Source organism: Schistocerca piceifrons, chromosome 8 (assembly GCF_021461385.2).
Source record: "Schistocerca piceifrons isolate TAMUIC-IGC-003096 chromosome 8, iqSchPice1.1, whole genome shotgun sequence".
Classification (NCBI taxonomy): domain Eukaryota; kingdom Metazoa; phylum Arthropoda; class Insecta; order Orthoptera; family Acrididae; genus Schistocerca; species Schistocerca piceifrons.
The window spans coordinates 10,950,988-10,968,082 of record NC_060145.1 but is presented as its reverse complement, the minus strand read 5'-3'; the positions used below and the strand labels follow the sequence as shown (position 1 = coordinate 10,968,082).

The 17,095-nt window shown below is 47.0% G+C and overlaps 1 protein-coding gene and 1 non-coding gene across 2 annotated transcripts in view; one reads left to right on the top strand and one right to left on the bottom strand.

The window, feature by feature from the left end:
- LOC124711849 (2-methoxy-6-polyprenyl-1,4-benzoquinol methylase, mitochondrial) overlaps window positions 1-17,095 on the top strand; it is a 189,235-nt gene that overhangs the window by 122,056 nt on the left and 50,084 nt on the right. The gene's annotated exons all lie outside the window — the stretch shown is intronic.
- Trnas-cga lies at window positions 4,002-4,076 on the bottom strand. Its single transcript has one exon. It is a non-coding gene; the product is annotated as a tRNA-Ser (tRNA).

The window sequence follows — 17,095 nt, the reverse complement described above, 5'->3', positions numbered from 1 at the left end:
CAGTGTCTGGAGCAAGTATGGTGGGTCTGACACACCGGTGTCAATGTGTTCTTTTTTCCATTTCCAGGAGTGTATATCCTGCAGCGGCAGCGAACAGGACAGTATTCGTCAGGAAGCATCTGAAGATGGCAGCGTGTACCTCTGACGAAATATTGTGGACGAATTACGACGCTACCCGGTCGGATACCCGAGAACTGTTCAAATAGGAAGGCTCTCGTTTCACACTGTTTCCAGGTTGTGCCCGACCTTACGTCCCAAGAATAAAACGTGGCGCGACTTCGGTGGTGATTTGGGCAGTCGTATCGTGGCATTCCGTGAGCTCCACGGTTTCTGTCCAGGATCGCATTACGTCCAGTTAATATGTGACCGTTTCGGCTGACGAGGTGCACGCCATGGCACAGTGTTCGTTCCCCGACGGTGATACTGTGTCTCGAGAGGACAGGGGACTTGTTGACAGAGCTCGCATCGCCCAGGACTCCTTCTCCGACCAGGAGGATGGGTTGTCGCGCCTTTCCTGATCACAACAGTCAGTAGATCTCGATATTGTCGAGCCTCTGTTGTACTTTGGATAGGATGGTGCGTCATCACTATTGTCGTTGCCTGAAGTTGCCACTGTCTTACAGGAAAACCGTGCAGGACCTGTACGTGTCCATTCCGAGACGACTGGAAGCTGCTTCGAATGTGAACGGTTTTCCTTTCACCGTATCGGGCACCTGAGGGCGTCGTGCTTTTGCCCGTCCATGGCCACGCCAGAGAGCCCTCACGGTAAGCGTCCCGCGACGTCTGCGTTAATCAGCTGCTGGCCCGGCTGAGCAGCCGACCACCGCCCCTGCACACGACTCGAGGAGCTGCAGGGGAGGCGTAGGGGCGGTGGCGTTGCCCGCGGCGGGTCACCGGCTCAGGGCACAGAACTGGGGGAGGGGCTGCCGCGGCCGGCGAGGCGGCGCCTGCTGCAGTGCGGCCAGACAGCCGGCGCGGCGCCGCCCGTCGCGTCGCGTGACGTGTCGCCCGCCGCGTGACGTGACGTGCGCCGGCTCTGCCCCTGCCTCTGCCTCTGCCCTGCCCCTGCCTGCCGCCGGCCGCGCTCGATCCCGAGCCGCGGGCCGCCCCCTGCCTACGGGGGGCACACACCGCCGTCGCCCCACTTACCGCTTCGTGTCTCTCTCTCTACTTACACAGCGGTACCCCTCTCCGTAACACATTCCTGCACGCCTCCTATGTGTTTCTTATATACCGCAAAGATGAAAATCTGCATCTACATGGATACTCTGCAAATCACGTTTAAGTGCCTGGCAGAGGGTTCATCGAACCATCTTCACAATTCTGTGTTATTCCAGTCTCGTATAGCGCGTGAGAAGAAGGAACACCTATATCTTTCCGTACGAGCTCTGATTTCCCTTATTTTATAGTGACGATCATTCATCCCTATGTAGGTCGGTGTCAACAAAATATTTTCGAATTCGGAGGACCAAGTTGGGAATTGGAATTTCGTGAGAAGATTCCGTCGTAACGAAAAACGCCTTTGCTTTAGTGGTGTCCATCCCAAATACTGTATCATTTCTGTGACACTCTCTCCCACATTTCGCGATAATACAAAACGTGCGGCCTTTCTTTGAACTTTTTCGATCTACTCCGTCAGTCCTACCTGGTAAGGATCCCACACCGCGCAGCAGTTTTCTAAAATAGGACGGACAAGCGTAGTGTAGGCAGTCTCCTTAGTAGATCTGTTACATTTTCTAACTGTGCTGGCAATAAAACGCAATCTTTGGTTAGCCTTCCTCACAACATTTTCTGTGTGTTCCTTCCAATTTAAATTGTTCGTAATTGTAATACCTAGGTATTTAGTTGAATTTACGGCTTTTAGGTTAGACTGATTTATCGTGTAACCGAAGTTTAACACGTTCCTTTTAGCCTCATGTGGATGACCTCACACTTTTCGTTATTTAAGGTCAACTGCCACTTTTCGCACCATTCCGATATTTCTTCTAAATTGTTTTGCAGTATTTTAAACGCCACCAGTGGGCCTTTCCATGTGCACTGACGTAACTCTGCATACGTTATTAAAATGTTTTTGCTACGTAAATTCTTAAACGGCGTAGTTAGTTTCTTGCGGGCACCACAGATTCATAAAAAAAAAATCCGTTTCGTAATGCGAATGGGTGGGCCTGCAGTGCACCTCGAGTTCTTACATTTCGACACCGACAGATTTACGTTATTCAATCGCAGCAGGATGACAGTGGGGCAGTCCCCTAATCGAAGTCGTCCTCCGCGGCCGCTGCAGTACTTTGCTGCGTCGACAGAATTCGCGTAACTTAAAAGACAAACTCGTGTACGCGTATCGTGCTGCCTGCCGCTACTGTGCGTCGGCAGAAGCCGCTGCCAGACTCGTGCGATTTCCGGCACAAATAGCGGGCGACAGTTCGCTTCCTTTTGCCGCAGTCTGTGTGAGGTGGTGTCCAGCGTCTACCTAGACGCGCTCGCACTCAGACGTCCCACAGTCGGTGCAGCAACAGTCGTTCCCTCCTGAGAAGCGGCGCGTAAGGAATGCCACGAGACAGGGAAGTCGAACGCAGCGGTAACAGCTCTGACAGTATGCAGCACGAAACACCAGCCGACAAAGCCCCGACACTCGGACACCAGTTCGCAGCACATGCACCGTTTTCTCCAAGACGGCCAGACGCGCGCTTTCCGTCCACACGTTGCGATGTCGATCTCATTCGTGCCGGATAAGCGATGTCGGCGCAGGGACTAGGCTCTCGGCCTGCACTGACGACAGTCGGCCGGAGTGGCCGAGCGCTTCTAGGCGCTACTGTCTCGAACCGCACGACCGCTACGGTCGCAGGTTCGAATCCTGCCTCGGGCACGGATGTGTGTGATGTCCTTAGGTTAGTAAGGTTTAAGTAGTTCTAAAGTTCTAGGAGACTGATGACCTCAGCAGTTAAGTCGCATAGTGCTCAGAGCCATTTGAACCACTTGAACTGACGACAGCCAGCTGTGAGTTGAGCAGGCCGCGTCGAGTGGCGGGCGCGCGGCCCTACTGTGCCGACGTCGTCGTCCCTCAGGTCGCAGTGGGGCAGCCATTGCAACAGCTCTACGTCGACTGTTGGAGTCGTTGTGCACAATGTTTTGAAGGAGACAAAACTGGGTGCAGAGTTTGTCCCGCTCGCGGTGACTCCCGAACGGAAACGACGTCGCACGGGCGCCTGTCGCCGTTTGATCGGAATGGAAAACGCGGACATTTATCTCCCGGAGGAAACCGTCAGCGGGTGACGAGTGTCAACCTACCACAAAACGACAAAGAGCTGAACCACTCTCCCACAGTTCACCGAGACCGAAGAGGGTGCGAAGGTGACGTTCCAGTCGAATAACATTCCAAAGAAGGACTTTTCTAACAATCCCACACGGCTGTGTGAAAGTTCTGTACTTTCTGAGAGAGTCGCGCGACGCTGTATGTGACACCTGAAGCATTAAAAACACCGTCTCGACTCTTGTCTAATTTTGATTAATCCAGTCTCGGAACTTCTTGGGCGAAGGAGGAGAGCAAAAATTTAGGAGATTCCTAGATGGTGAATCACCGTAACAGCTCTCGGAAGACGCAAACCGTGACCTACTAACGGAGTTACATTTCGCCGTAAAAATTTGCACAACTTCAACAGACCACTTTCTGTACTAGATAATACCCAGGAACCGTTTATCATACCACACGACTGTGGGATGACCGGAAGCATTTTCGTATTCTGGCGACTCGATCGGATAGCAGCATCTCCTTAATGACGTAACGAAATTTCCTCACTCCGAAGGTGCTTACTCGGGACAAAGGCGTAGCACAGTGTAAAGAGATCTCGTCACTGTACAACTCGTGCTGTCGCCGAGAACGTTCCGTTACTGCGCCCCCACTGTTTTGCCTCTATGTTCGTCGGCTGAACAAAGCGCAGACTGAAGTGGGAGACGAATGTCAACGTAACAGGATTGTATCAAACTTCCTGGCAGATTAAAACTGTTTGCCGGACCGAGAATCGAACTCGGGACCTTTGCCTTTCGCGGGCAAGTGCTCTACCAACTGAGCTACCCAAGCACGACTCACGCCCCGTCCTCACAGCTTTACTTCCGCCAGTACTTCGTCTCCTACCTTCCAAATTTTACAGAAGCTCTCCTGCGAACCTTGCAGAACTAGCAGTCCTGAAAGTTTCATATCAGCGCACACTCCGCTGCAGAGTGAAAATCTCATTCTAGAAACATCTTCCAGGCTGTGGCTAAGCCATGTCGCCGCAATATCCTTTCTTTCAGGAGTGCTAGTTCTGCAAGGTTCGCAGGAGAGCTTCTGTGAAGTTTGGAAGGTAGGAGGCGAGGTACTGGCGGAAGTAAAGCTGTGAGGACGGGGCGTGAGTCGTGCTTGGGTAGCTCAGTTGGTAGAGCACTTGCCCGCGAAAGGCAAAGCTCCCGAGTTCGAGTCTCGGTTCGGCACACAGTTTTAATCTGCCAGGAAGTTTAGTATTAGCGCACACTCCGCTGCAGAGTGAAAATCACATTCAGGATTTTATCAGTCAGTGGCAGTTTTTTTTTTTTTTTTTTTTTTTTTGTACAGCGTCCATAAAACTTTTGTGTGATGTGACTCCAGCCGCAGCTGCGTACGCACTTACGACAGTTACGGACCGTCAGGTGCACGTGGAACTGCGGCAACAGTCGCGCAGAGCCGCTCGTTTCGTCGAACAGAACCTGAATCGTTCGGGCCTGTCGTTGGAGCCGGCGCTCGCAGCGCACCCTGTAACTTCTCGCCCGGAAATAGCAGATGCACTAGGCGACAAGTCAGTGCAAACAACTACACTACCGTCAGGATAACCGTCCAGTGACGCCTAAGGCGGGATGACCGTACAATAAAATTAGATACCAGACTGAGAATCTTGAGTGACTGCACTGAAACAAGTGACTTATAAAACATCGCTGTGCTCACGTTCCAAACAGAGTCGGCCGACACACAACCATTTCTTCTTCCCACGTACGTCTCGCCAAATGATCACGGCGCGACGATTAGAGAAGCCTTAGCGACAGTCCTTCGCAGGCGGGAGGAGTCAGGGTAAGGGGCGGGGGATCACATTGCGGTATCAGAAGTACACTCCGCCACGCACCGTAACGTGACTTGCGGAGTGCCCGTGTGCATCACAGACGAGCTATATTCGACAATATGGAGTAGAGCAAGGAATGCGTCCTGTAAGAGTTCCGTTTGTGCAGGTTGAGGCACCGAACCGTGGAAGTGAGTTTTAAACATTGAAGCCTTCAAATCATAGAAAAAACTTTCAAATCATTATGTATTACAGTAGTTAATATTTTACACACTTCTGCAATGAACAAACTTCAAACTTTAAGTCAGTACTGCTCTTTGTTCCAGCAGAAGTTCATTTCGGTTTCGCACTCTTAAGAACACACGGTACTAACAAGGGAACCTCCCCATCGCACCCCCCTCAGATTTAGTTATAAGTTAGCATGGTGGATAGGCCTTGATAAACTGAACACAGATCAATTGAGAAAACAGGAAGAAGTTGTGTGGAACTGTGGAAAAATAAGCAAAATATACAAACTGAGTAGTCCATGTGTAAGATAGGCAACATCATGGACATCATGAGCTCAGGAGCGCCGTGGTCCCGTGGTAGCGTGAGCAGCTGCCGAACGAGAGGTCCTGGGTTGAAATCTGACCTCGACTGAAAATTTTACTTTCTTTATTTTTGCATAGTTATTATCTATCCGATCGTTCATTGACTTCTCTGTTCACTGTAATAAGTTTAGTGTCTGTGTTTTGCGACCGCATCGTAAAACCGTGCGATTAGTAGACGAAAGGACTTGCCTCTCCAATGGGAACCGAAAACATTTGATCGCAAGGTCATAGGTCAACCGATTCCTCCACAGGAAAACACATCTGATATATTCTATACGACACTGGTGACGGCATGTGCGTCACATGACAGGAATATGTTGTCGACCCACCTAACTTGTACACTTGGCGAATGGGTAAAAAGATTCTTCTACCTTGCCCGATTTAGGTTTTCTTGTGGATGTGATAATCACTCCCAAAAAAGTGATGAAAAGATAAGAGTTTGTCACATAAACTGAAAATAAAAAATTAAAGTTTTCAGTCGGTGGAAGATTTGAACCAAGGACCTTTCGTTCCGCAGCTGCTCACGTTACCACGAGACCACGGCGCGCCTGGTTTCCCAGTGTCCTTGACATTGCATATCTTCGCATGAAGTACTCAGTTTGTATATTTTGCTTATTTTTTCACAGTTCCACACAACTTCTTCCTGTTTTCTCAATTGATCTGTGTTCAGTTTTTCAAGGCCTATCCACTGTGCCAACTTATGACTAAATCTGAGGGGGGTGCGATGGGGAGGTTCCCTTGTAAGAAATTTTAAATACGAATCACTTCTCTGGAATAAAAAGTTCCTCAGAAAAACTAAGCACGACGTACGAACCAGCAAAACAAATCAGCGTCTGAATAATAAGCATTTGGAAGCAGTTTTTATATCTACTGGCTAATTATTCCCCAAAAATACATAAAAAAGCCGAATTAGAAGTTGTAACAGTTGTACGCCATAATGTTTCCAGAGTAGCGTCAGTATTCTAGGAATGCTCGGAGCAGCCATCCACATAGTATCGTGTTTACTGTAGTCCGGTCTGACCTAGTTAAAACAGCATGTAGCCCACTGTTTGTGGCAGGGACTCGTGACGTACTCAATTAAAGGCTTTCAGCCTGTCTGTATAAGTGGGTCTAAGGATTAAGTGCTGCAGCGCGGACGGGCTTGCAACCCGATCTGTTCATTCGCCTCGTCTCGAAATGGAACAAACCTTTTTGTTTCCGTATTTTGCATTTTTTCACCCAGACATTTACGATTTGAAAATAGTGGATTTCGCTTTCCGTTGTGGTACATGTGAACAGACATGCATGCTGATGGATTTTTTGTTTTCTGCGGTAGAAGTGGTTACAGCTTTCCTTTATTCCGAAAGAAAACCAGAGAGAGGAGGGGTGGCTGTAGCGTGGTAGAAGGGGCGAGGGGGGAGGAAAGGGCGGAATTGGAAAATGGGTGACCGGAATCGGGTCTGCCGCGACCTCTTCTCCCCCCCCCCCCCCCCCCCCCCCCCTCCCAGCCTGCTTCCTGTGTTGTTGCTGCTGCCGCCGCTGCTCCGAGTACCAGGCGGCAGACCGTTACTGTGTGACACACCGAGTGTTTCCGAGTGCGCCCGAAGTACGCCGATATTGATTCGCGTCGCGCCGCGCCGCGCCGCCTGGCGCAGTGGGGGCGGGCTCGCCCCTTCCCCCCCCCCCCCCCTCCCACTTGCCCAGCACTGCCGCTGCCGTGACAGCGACCCGTCGAGCTATCGATTAGTGATAGCGGCCGCGGCCGTGTGCGAGGCCGGCTGGCTTTATATTTAGTCCGCTGCAGACCTGGGGGCGGCCGCCCCCGCCGCCCTCCGGTACGGCGGCGGTGAACGCGACGTGGACGGGATCACCGCGAGCGCCAGGTCTGCCCCTGGCCCTGGCCTACCCACTCCCACCACCGGCTGGAACAACCGCCACCGCCACCGCCGTGGCGGCTCTCCCGGACCAAAAGAAAAGCGACGCACGCCCGTAGCGCCTTAGCGCCTCATTACTCCCCGCTAACAAACGCACCGAAGCCCACCGTCGGTGAGCCGATGGGCCGTCTGGAGACAGGATACTGTGGCCAACTTACGGTAGAGTTGTGCGTAGTCCTGTTGCAGTTTAAACTCTGCCCTACCTCGTAACAGCTGATCGACAGCACTCAGCTCATCCAAGATCATCCTCTAGACACTTATTTAAAGAGATAGAAATCTTCACTTTAGCCTCACAATATATATATATATATATATATATATATATATATATATATATATATATATATATATATATATTCACTTATGAAATTTGTTATTAACAATCCGAACGAATTGAAAAGTAATAGCAGTGCACATGGCTACAACACTAGGAGAAAGGATGATCTTCACTACTCAAGGTTAAATCTAGCTCAGAAGGGGGTAAATTATGCTGCCACAAAAGTCTTTGGCCACTTACCTAATAGCATCCAAAGTCTGACAGATAGCCATATAGCGTTTAAAAGGAAATTAAAAGAATTTCTTAACGGCAACTACTTCTACTCATTAGATGAATTTTTGGACATAGTAAGTGGGTAATTTCCGAACCTCCACAAAAAAAAAAAATTTGTGTCATGTAATATTTTGTCTAATGTAATATCTTGTATAGACACCTTTTATCAACCTGACACGTTCCACATCATTACGAAGTGTCGTATTCATGATCTATGGAACAAGTACTAATCTAATCTAATCTCTACTCGAAAGTTTTGTCTGCCTAGACCTCTTCTTTTCTGAGTACGTCTCTGAAAGAAAGGGAATGTCAGGTCCACAATGAGACCTCCAGTTCCGAAATTTACAAAAGAATAAGAGTTTTGCATTGATCTTTCCACATTTCAAATTCTTCAGGTTGATGGCTCTATAAAACATTTCTTCCAATTCCTATTTCCTGGCCGTCTTTTCTTCATCGACAGAAAGCGAGGGGGTGCGTGCTTAACACAGTTCTATCTCTTTTCGGGAGCAGTAGTGAGTTAAGTTTATTGTGCATCACTCGACGCCAATTCGGGAATGATTCCGTTGAAAAATGATGTGCCTGCTCCGTTTCCAGTAATGTCCGTGACAAGTCGTAACTAAATTTCACTTGCATGGTACACAGTGCAATATGCGTCCGCACTCCCTCTGACTATTTTCGTATTTGTATTACAAAGAAATTTGGGGTCTGTGTGGGAACGAATTCGTGTCTCGCGAAACACGAATCGGTTTTTAATACGATTACACGCGCGTCATCATTGGACTCCTGCATTCGAAGATGGCCGCGTGCCGGAATTAAATTGTACCTCAAAATGAACATAGAAGTCAAAGTTCATCTTGCTCCAGTATTTTTAATAGCCCGTGGTGGACGATATAATTTTGACCTTGACAAAGTATATTGAGTCTGTCGGCCCCCTCTTTAAGCTATACTATTGTCGATGCGAAATTTTTTCCGTACAAAACTTCTTCGGGTCTACTCTTACATACTACGTTTCGCTCTGCCGGAGTTCTCCCTTTTTCGGATAGCGGTGTGAGAGGGAGTGTAATTGCACATTCATTGTTCTGCAATTACCGAGTTGTATCGAATTTTTGTGTGCGTACTAAATCAGACTTAACGGATGCCAGTTCCGGTGTTCTTGCTTCATGGGGCGCTGCTAACCAAATATTGAACCAGCAACCAGACTGCGAGGAATGAAATCAGCCGAATGTGATCTCTGTCACAGTGCTCCTCAGTATCGAAGTGACGCACAGTTCCGTCGTTGAACAGACGTGGGTAATGTACGAGGCTGTCCTGTGTGTGCGTCTGTTTCTCACAACGTGTGACCAGGTGCTTTAAGTGCTGCTGCTGCTGCTCGAGTGTACGCCGTGGGGAGGGCGTTTCTGCCGGAGGTCCGACCTTCCTTTGTACGGTCACTTCATAAAAGGGCCGTACCGATCCTGTCTGAAGGGGAAATAAAACGCTGAAACAGGGTTTACTCCTTTGGTAGCGGAGCTGTCAAAGATTGTGCTGTGCAATTTTGGAGATGTTTTTCTGGTCATTTATAAGTTTAGAAAATCGTGTGATAGAACACTTGACGCAGCCGTGAATGATTTGTGGCAATGCTTCAAGATGGTAGCGTAGACTACAGCTGCAGGGGCAGATACGAGGGTCACTCCAAAAGAAATGCACACTATTTTTCTAAAAATGCAGTTTTCATACTGCATGTGTGAAAGTTTTACAGTGTGTAGGTACATCCTTCCCGCTTGTTTTCAAACTTTGTTCGACCTGTTCCCGTGGGTGGCGCCGTCACAGCATGTCCTCAAGATGGCTGCTACACTTGACGTTCGTCAGAAGCAACGTGCTGTCATAGAATTCCTGTGCTGTAAAAACCAGACAGTGGGAAACATCCACAAGAGGTTGAAAAAGGTGTACGGAGATGATGCTGTCGATCGCAGTACAGTTAGTCGGTGGGCAAGCAGGTTACGTGATGACAGCAGGCTCGGCAATGTTGAGGATTGTCCTCGCAGCGGCAGGCCTCGTACTGCACACACTCCAGACAATGTGCAGTGTGTCACCGAATTGGCGACTGCTGACAGACGCATCACAGTGAAAGAATTGTCACGCTACGTTGGGATAGGGGAAGGGAGTGTTTGCAGAATACTGGAAGTGTTGGCGTTAAAAAATGTTTGTGCCGGGTGGGTTCCCACGATGGATGCTGACAGTGGCTCACAAAGAAACAAGAAAAACGGTATGCAGCGAACTTTTGGAACTGTACGAGAATGGTGGAGATGAATTTCTTGGAAGAATTGTGACAGGTGATGAAACATGGCTCCATCATTTTTCACCAGAGACGGAGAGGCAATCAATGGAGTGGCATCATGCAAATTTACCCAAAAAAAAAAAAAAAAATTCAAAAGCGCACCTTCTGCTGGAAAAGTTATGGCTACGGTGTTTTTCGATTCCGAAGGACATCATGCCAAGTGGAACCACCATAAATTCTGATGCACATGTGATGACACTGAAGAAACTACAAGCTCGACTGAGTCGTGTTCGACCACATCGGCAAAAGCAGGATGTTTTGCTGTTGCACGACAATTCACGGCCACATTCAGTCAAAAACCATGGAAGCGATCACAAAACTGGGATGGACAACACTGAAACACCCGCCTTACTGTCCTGAACTGCCTCCATGTGACTATCATCTCTTTGGGAAACTGAAAGACACTCTTCGTTGAACAAGGTTTGAAGATGATGACTCCCTTGTGCACGCTGCCAAACAGTGGCTCCAACAGGTTGGTCCAGAATTTTACCGTGCGGGTATACAGGCGCTGCTTCCAAGGTGGCGTAAGGCAGTTGAGAGGGATGGAAATTATGTGGAGAAATGAAAATATTGTTCCTAAAGGATGTATCTACACACTGTAAAACTTTCAGACTTGTAGAGTAAAAGATGGATTTAAAAAAAGATAGTGTGCATTTCTTTTGGAGTGACCCTCATATTTACTTGTCTTCTGTGTCTCGGAGTGAATAATATGAACCACCAGTTCTGTCTGATGTGTTACAGAAAATGCGTCATAAGTTTCGATGTTTCTTGCAGAAAGCAGTACTGCATATTTACTTACGCCCCATGCATCCTGGCCGCCGGCGCGTGTACTATACTACTGACATTACTGTGACGAGATCAACAGCAAGGCCGTTCTCGGAGCTGGTCGTCTCAGTTCAGCGCGAAGGCTGCAGTCAGTCAGGTGAGGTCTGGACTTGTGATACTGGGCCGAGTGAGCTTCCGGCTAAACTAGTCCAACATCGACTATCACGAATGAAATTAAGAATTAGATTCATCCTAAGAACTTTTCTTTTCAACTGAAAACGGGATGTGTGTTTAGACTTGCAGGTTTGAGTGAGGAAACGAGATACTTTTTGTGAACCATGGACCTTGCCGTTGGTGGGGAGGCTTGCGTGCCTCAGCGATACAGATAGCCGTACCGTAGGTGCAACCACAACGGAGGGGTATCTGTTGAGAGGCCAGACAAACGTGTGGTTCCTGAAGAGGGGCAGCAGCCTTTTCAGTAGTTGCAAGGGCAACAGTCTGGATGATTGACTGATCTGGCCTTGTAACAATAACCAAAACGGCCTTGCTGTGCTGGTACTGCGAACGGCTGAAAGCAAGGGGAAACTACAGCTGTAATTTTTCCCGAGGGCATGCAGCTTTACTGTATGATTACATGATGATGGCGTCCTCTTGGGTAAAATATTCCGGAGGTAAAATAGTCCCCCATTCGGATCTCCGGGCGGGGACTACTCAGGAGGATGTTGTTATCAGGAGAAAGAAAACTGGCATTCTACGGATCGGAGCGTGGAATGTCAGATCCCTTAATCGGGCAGGTAGGTTAGAAAATTTAAAAAGGGAAATGGATAGGTTGAAGTTAGATATAGTGGGAATTAGTGAAGTTCGGTGGCAGGAGGAACAAGACTTCTGGTCAGGTGACTACAGGGTTATAAACACAAAATCAAATAGGGGTAATGCAGGAGTAGGTTTAATAATGAATAGGAAAATAGGAATGCGGGTAAGCTACTACAAACAGCATAGTGAACGCATTATTGTGGCCAAGATAGATACGAAGCCCACACCTACTACAGTAGTACAAGTTTATATGCCAACTAGCTCTGCAGATGACGAAGAAATTGAAGAAATGTATGATGAAATAAAAGAAATTATTCAGATTGTGAAGGGAGACGAAAATTTAATAGTCATGGGTGACTGGAATTCGAGTGTAGGAAAAGGGAGAGAAGGAAACATAGTAGGTGAATATGGATTGGGGGACAGAAATGAAAGAGGAAGCCGCCTGGCAGAATTTTGCACAGAGCACAACATAATCATAACTAACACTTGGTTTAAGAATCATGAAAGAAGGTTGTATACATGGAAGAACCCTGGAGATACTAAAAGGTATCAGATAGATTATATAATGGTAAGACAGAGATTTAGGAACCAGGTTTTAAATTGTAAGACATTTCCAGGGGCAGATATGGACTCTGACCACAATCTATTGGTTATGACCTGTAGATTAAAACTGAAGAAACTGCAAAAAGGTGGGAATTTAAGGAGATGGGACCTGGATAAACTAAAAGAACCAGAGGTTGTACAGAGATTCAGGGAGAGCATAAGGGAGCAATTGACAGGAATGGGGGAAATAAATACAGTAGAAGAAGAATGGGTAGCTTTGAGGGATGAAGTAGTGAAGGCAGCAGAGGATCAAGTAGGTATAAAGACGAGGGCTAGTAGAAATCCTTGGGTAACAGAAGAAATATTGAATTTAATTGATGAAAGGAGAAAATATAAAAATGCAGTAAGTGAAACAGGCAAAAAGGAATACAAACGTCTCAAAAATGAGATCGACAGGAAGTGCAAAATGGCTAAGCAGGAATGGCTAGAGGACAAATGTAAGGATGTAGAGGCCTATCTCACTAGGGGTAAGATAGATACCGCCTACAGGAAAATTAAAGAGACCTTTGGAGATAAGAGAACGACTTGTATGAATATCAAGAGTTCAGATGGAAACCCAGTTCTAAGCAAAGAAGGGAAAGCAGAAAGGTGGAAGGAGTATATAGAGGGTCTATACAAGGGCGATGTACTTGAGGACAATATTATGGAAATGGAAAAGGATGTAGATGAAGATGAAATTGGAGATACGATACTGCGTGAAGAGTTTGACAGAGCACTGAAAGACCTGAGTCGAAACAAGGCCTCCGGAGTAGACAATATTCCATTGGAACTACTGACGGCCGTGGGAGAGCCAGTCCTGACAAAACTCTACCATCTGGTGAGCAAGATGTATGAAACAGGCGAAATACCCTCAGACTTCAAGAAGAATATAATAATTCCAATCCCAAAGAAAGCAGGTGTTGACAGATGTGAAAATTACCGAACTATCAGCTTAATAAGTCACAGCTGCAAAATACTAACACGAATTCTTTACAGACGAATGGAAAAACTAGTAGAAGCCAACCTCGGGGAAGATCAGTTTGGATTCCGTAGAAACACTGGAACACGTGAGGCAATACTGACCTTACGACTTATCTTAGAAGAAAGATTAAGGAAAGGCAAACCTACGTTTCTAGCATTTGTAGACTTAGAGAAAGCTTTTGACAATGTTGACTGGAATACTCTCTTTCAAATTCTAAAGGTGGCAGGGGTAAAATACAGGGAGCGAAAGGCTATTTACAATTTGTACAGAAACCAGATGGCAGTTATAAGAGTCGAGGGACATGAAAGGGAAGCAGTGGTTGGGAAGGGAGTAAGACAGGGTTGTAGCCTGTCCCCGATGTTGTTCAATCTGTATATTGAGCAAGCAGTAAAGGAAACAAAAGAAAAATTCGGAGTAGGTATTAAAATTCATGGAGAAGAAATAAAAACTTTGAGGTTCGCCGATGACATTGTAATTCTGTCAGAGACAGCAAAGGACTTGGAAGAGCAGTTGAATGGAATGGACAGTGTCTTGAAAGGAGGATATAAAATGAACATCAACAAAAGCAAAACAAGGATAATGGAATGTAGTCTAATTAAGTCGGGTGATGCTGAGGGAATTAGATTAGGAAATGAGGCACTTAAAGTAGTAAAGGAGTTTTGCTATTTGGGGAGCAAAATAACTGATGATGGTCGAAGTAGAGAGGATATAAAATGTAGGCTGGCAATGGCAAGGAAAGCGTTTCTGAAGAGGAGAAATTTGTTAACATCCAGTATTGATTTAAGTGTCAGGAAGTCATTTCTGAAAGTATTCGTATGGAGTGTAGCCATGTATGGAAGTGAAACATGGACGATAAATAGTTTGGACAAGAAGAGAATAGAAGCTTTCGAAATGTGGTGCTACAGAAGAATGCTGAAGATTAGATGGGTAGATCACATAACTAATGAGGAAGTATTGAATAGGATTGGGGAGAAGAGAAGTTTGTGGCACAACTTGACCAGAAGAAGGGATCGGTTGGTAGGACATGTTCTGAGGCATCAAGGGATCACCAATTTAGTATTGGAGGGCAGCGTGGAGGGTAAAAATCGTAGGGGGAGACCAAGAGATGAATACACTAAGCAGATTCAGAAGGATGTAGGTTGCAGTAGGTATTGGGAGATGAAAAAGCTTGCACAGGATAGAGTAGCATGGAGAGCTGCATCAAACCAGTCTCAGGACTGAAGACCACAACAACAACAGGGCTATTACAAATGATTGAAGCGATTTCATAAATTCACTGTAGCTCCATTCATTGACATATGGTCACGACGCACTACAGATACGTAGAAAAACTCATAAAGTTTTGTTCGGCTGAAGCCGCACTTCAGGTTTCTGCCGCCAGAGCGCTCGAGAGCGCAGTGAGACAAAATGGCGACAGGAGCCGAGAAAGCGTTATGTCGTGCTTGAAATGCCCTCACATCAGTCAGTCATAACAGTGCAACGACACTTCAGGACGAAGTTCAACAAAGATCCACCAACTGCTAACTCCATTCGGCGGTGGTATGCGCAGTTTAAAGCTTCTGGATGCCTCTGTAAAGGGAAATCAACGGGTCGGCCTGCAGTGAGCGAAGAAACGGTTGAACGCGTGCGGGCAAGTTTCACGCGTAGCCCGCGGAAGTCGACGAATAAAGCAAGCAGGGAGCTAAACGTACCACAGCCGACGGTTTGGAAAATCTTACGGAAAAGGTTAAAGCAGAAGCCTCACCGTTTACAATTGCTACAAACCGTGACACCCGATGACAAAGTCAAACGCTTTGAATTTTCGGCGCAGTTGCAACAGCTCATGGAAGAGGATGCGTTCAGTGCGAAACTTGTTTTCAGTGTTGAAGCAACATTTTTTCTTAATGGTGAAGTGAACAGACACAATGTGCGAATCTGGGCGGTAGAGAATCCTCACGCATTCGTGCAGCAAATTCGCAATTCACCAAAAGTTAACGTGTTTTGTGCAATCTCACGGTTTAAAGTTTACGGCTTCTTTTTCTTCTGCGAAAAAAACGTTACAGGACACGTGTATCTGGACATACTGGATAATTGGCTCATGCCACAATTGGAGACCGACAGCGCCGACTTCATCTTTCAACAGGATGGTGCTCCACCGCACTTCCATCGTGATGTTCGGCATTTCTTAAACAGGATACTGGAAAACCGATGGATCGGTCGTGGTGGAGATCACGATCAGCAATTCGTGTCACGGTCTCCACGCTCTGCCGACTTAACCCCATGCGATTTCTTTCTGTGGGGTTATGTGAAAGATTCGGTGTTTAAACCTCCTCTACCAAGAAACGTGCCAGAACTGCGAGCTCGCATCAGCGATGCTTTCGAACTCATTGATGGGGACATGCTGCGCCGAGTGTGGGAGGAACTTGATTATCGGCTTCATGTCTGCCGAATCACTAAAGGGGCACATATCGAACATTTGTGAAAGCCTAAAAAAACTTTTTGAGTTTTTATATGTGTGTGCAAAGCATTGTGAAAATATCTCAAATAATAAAGTTATTGTAGAGCTGTGAAATCGCTTCAATCATTTGTAATAACCCTGTACTTGCTGACTCTGTAACTTATCATTGTTTTCTTGTACTTGATGGAAGGCCAAAATGAAATAAAAATTACCGGACTTTTGTTGTGACCCTACTGTAGTTTCTGTATTTCACAGTCCTTTTCCGCAAGATTTCACAGTCGTTTCTCGTTCTCTTTATACCACTTACGGCAAGAAAGGAAGAATGAATTGATTGATTGGCGTTAATAACGGTCGTCCTACTCTACCTCATCTACGTTACTGCACATGACGTGTCACTGAGCACATTTGTTCTGTGCATAAAGTACACGTGAGGCGTCCAATTGTTTCCACTGCGCTGTGTGGAATACGAAGGTTCTGCTAAATCGCTTCAGGCAAATGCCGGGATGGTTCCTTTGAAAGGGCACGGCCGATTTCCTTCCCCATCCTTCCCTCACCCGAGCTTGCGCTCCGTCTCTAATGACCTCGTTGTCGACGGGACGTTAAACACTAATCTCCTCCTCCTCCTCCTCCTCCACGAAGGTTCTGTTATAGTTCACTAACCTGCTGTCTTCAAGTTGATGTCCCCAGCGCAGAAAGCAGCACGCAGGTCGTAGGTTCTGTATCTTGAGGCTGACTTACAGCGAGGTTCTGTTCTGAAATAATGTATCACTTCTTTGGGATGCCACTCGCGTATTTTAATAAAGCCACACGAGAAGACTACATGATCTTTATACAACACCTTCTGATACAGCAAAGTACTTGGTCAAACACAATGTTTACGAAAATGTATCTTTACACTATTTGCGGCACGTGTCTGTGCCTCATGACTACCGGAGTGAATCTTTTAATACTGAATACTGGCCAACACATCCTGCCACAGACAACACGTCTGTTCTTCTCGACTGCATAATCCAGAGTGACGAACAGCCCGAAACACTTCGCGCGCCATACCAGAAAAGGTGTGACCTGAACGCTTCCGAAGTGCTT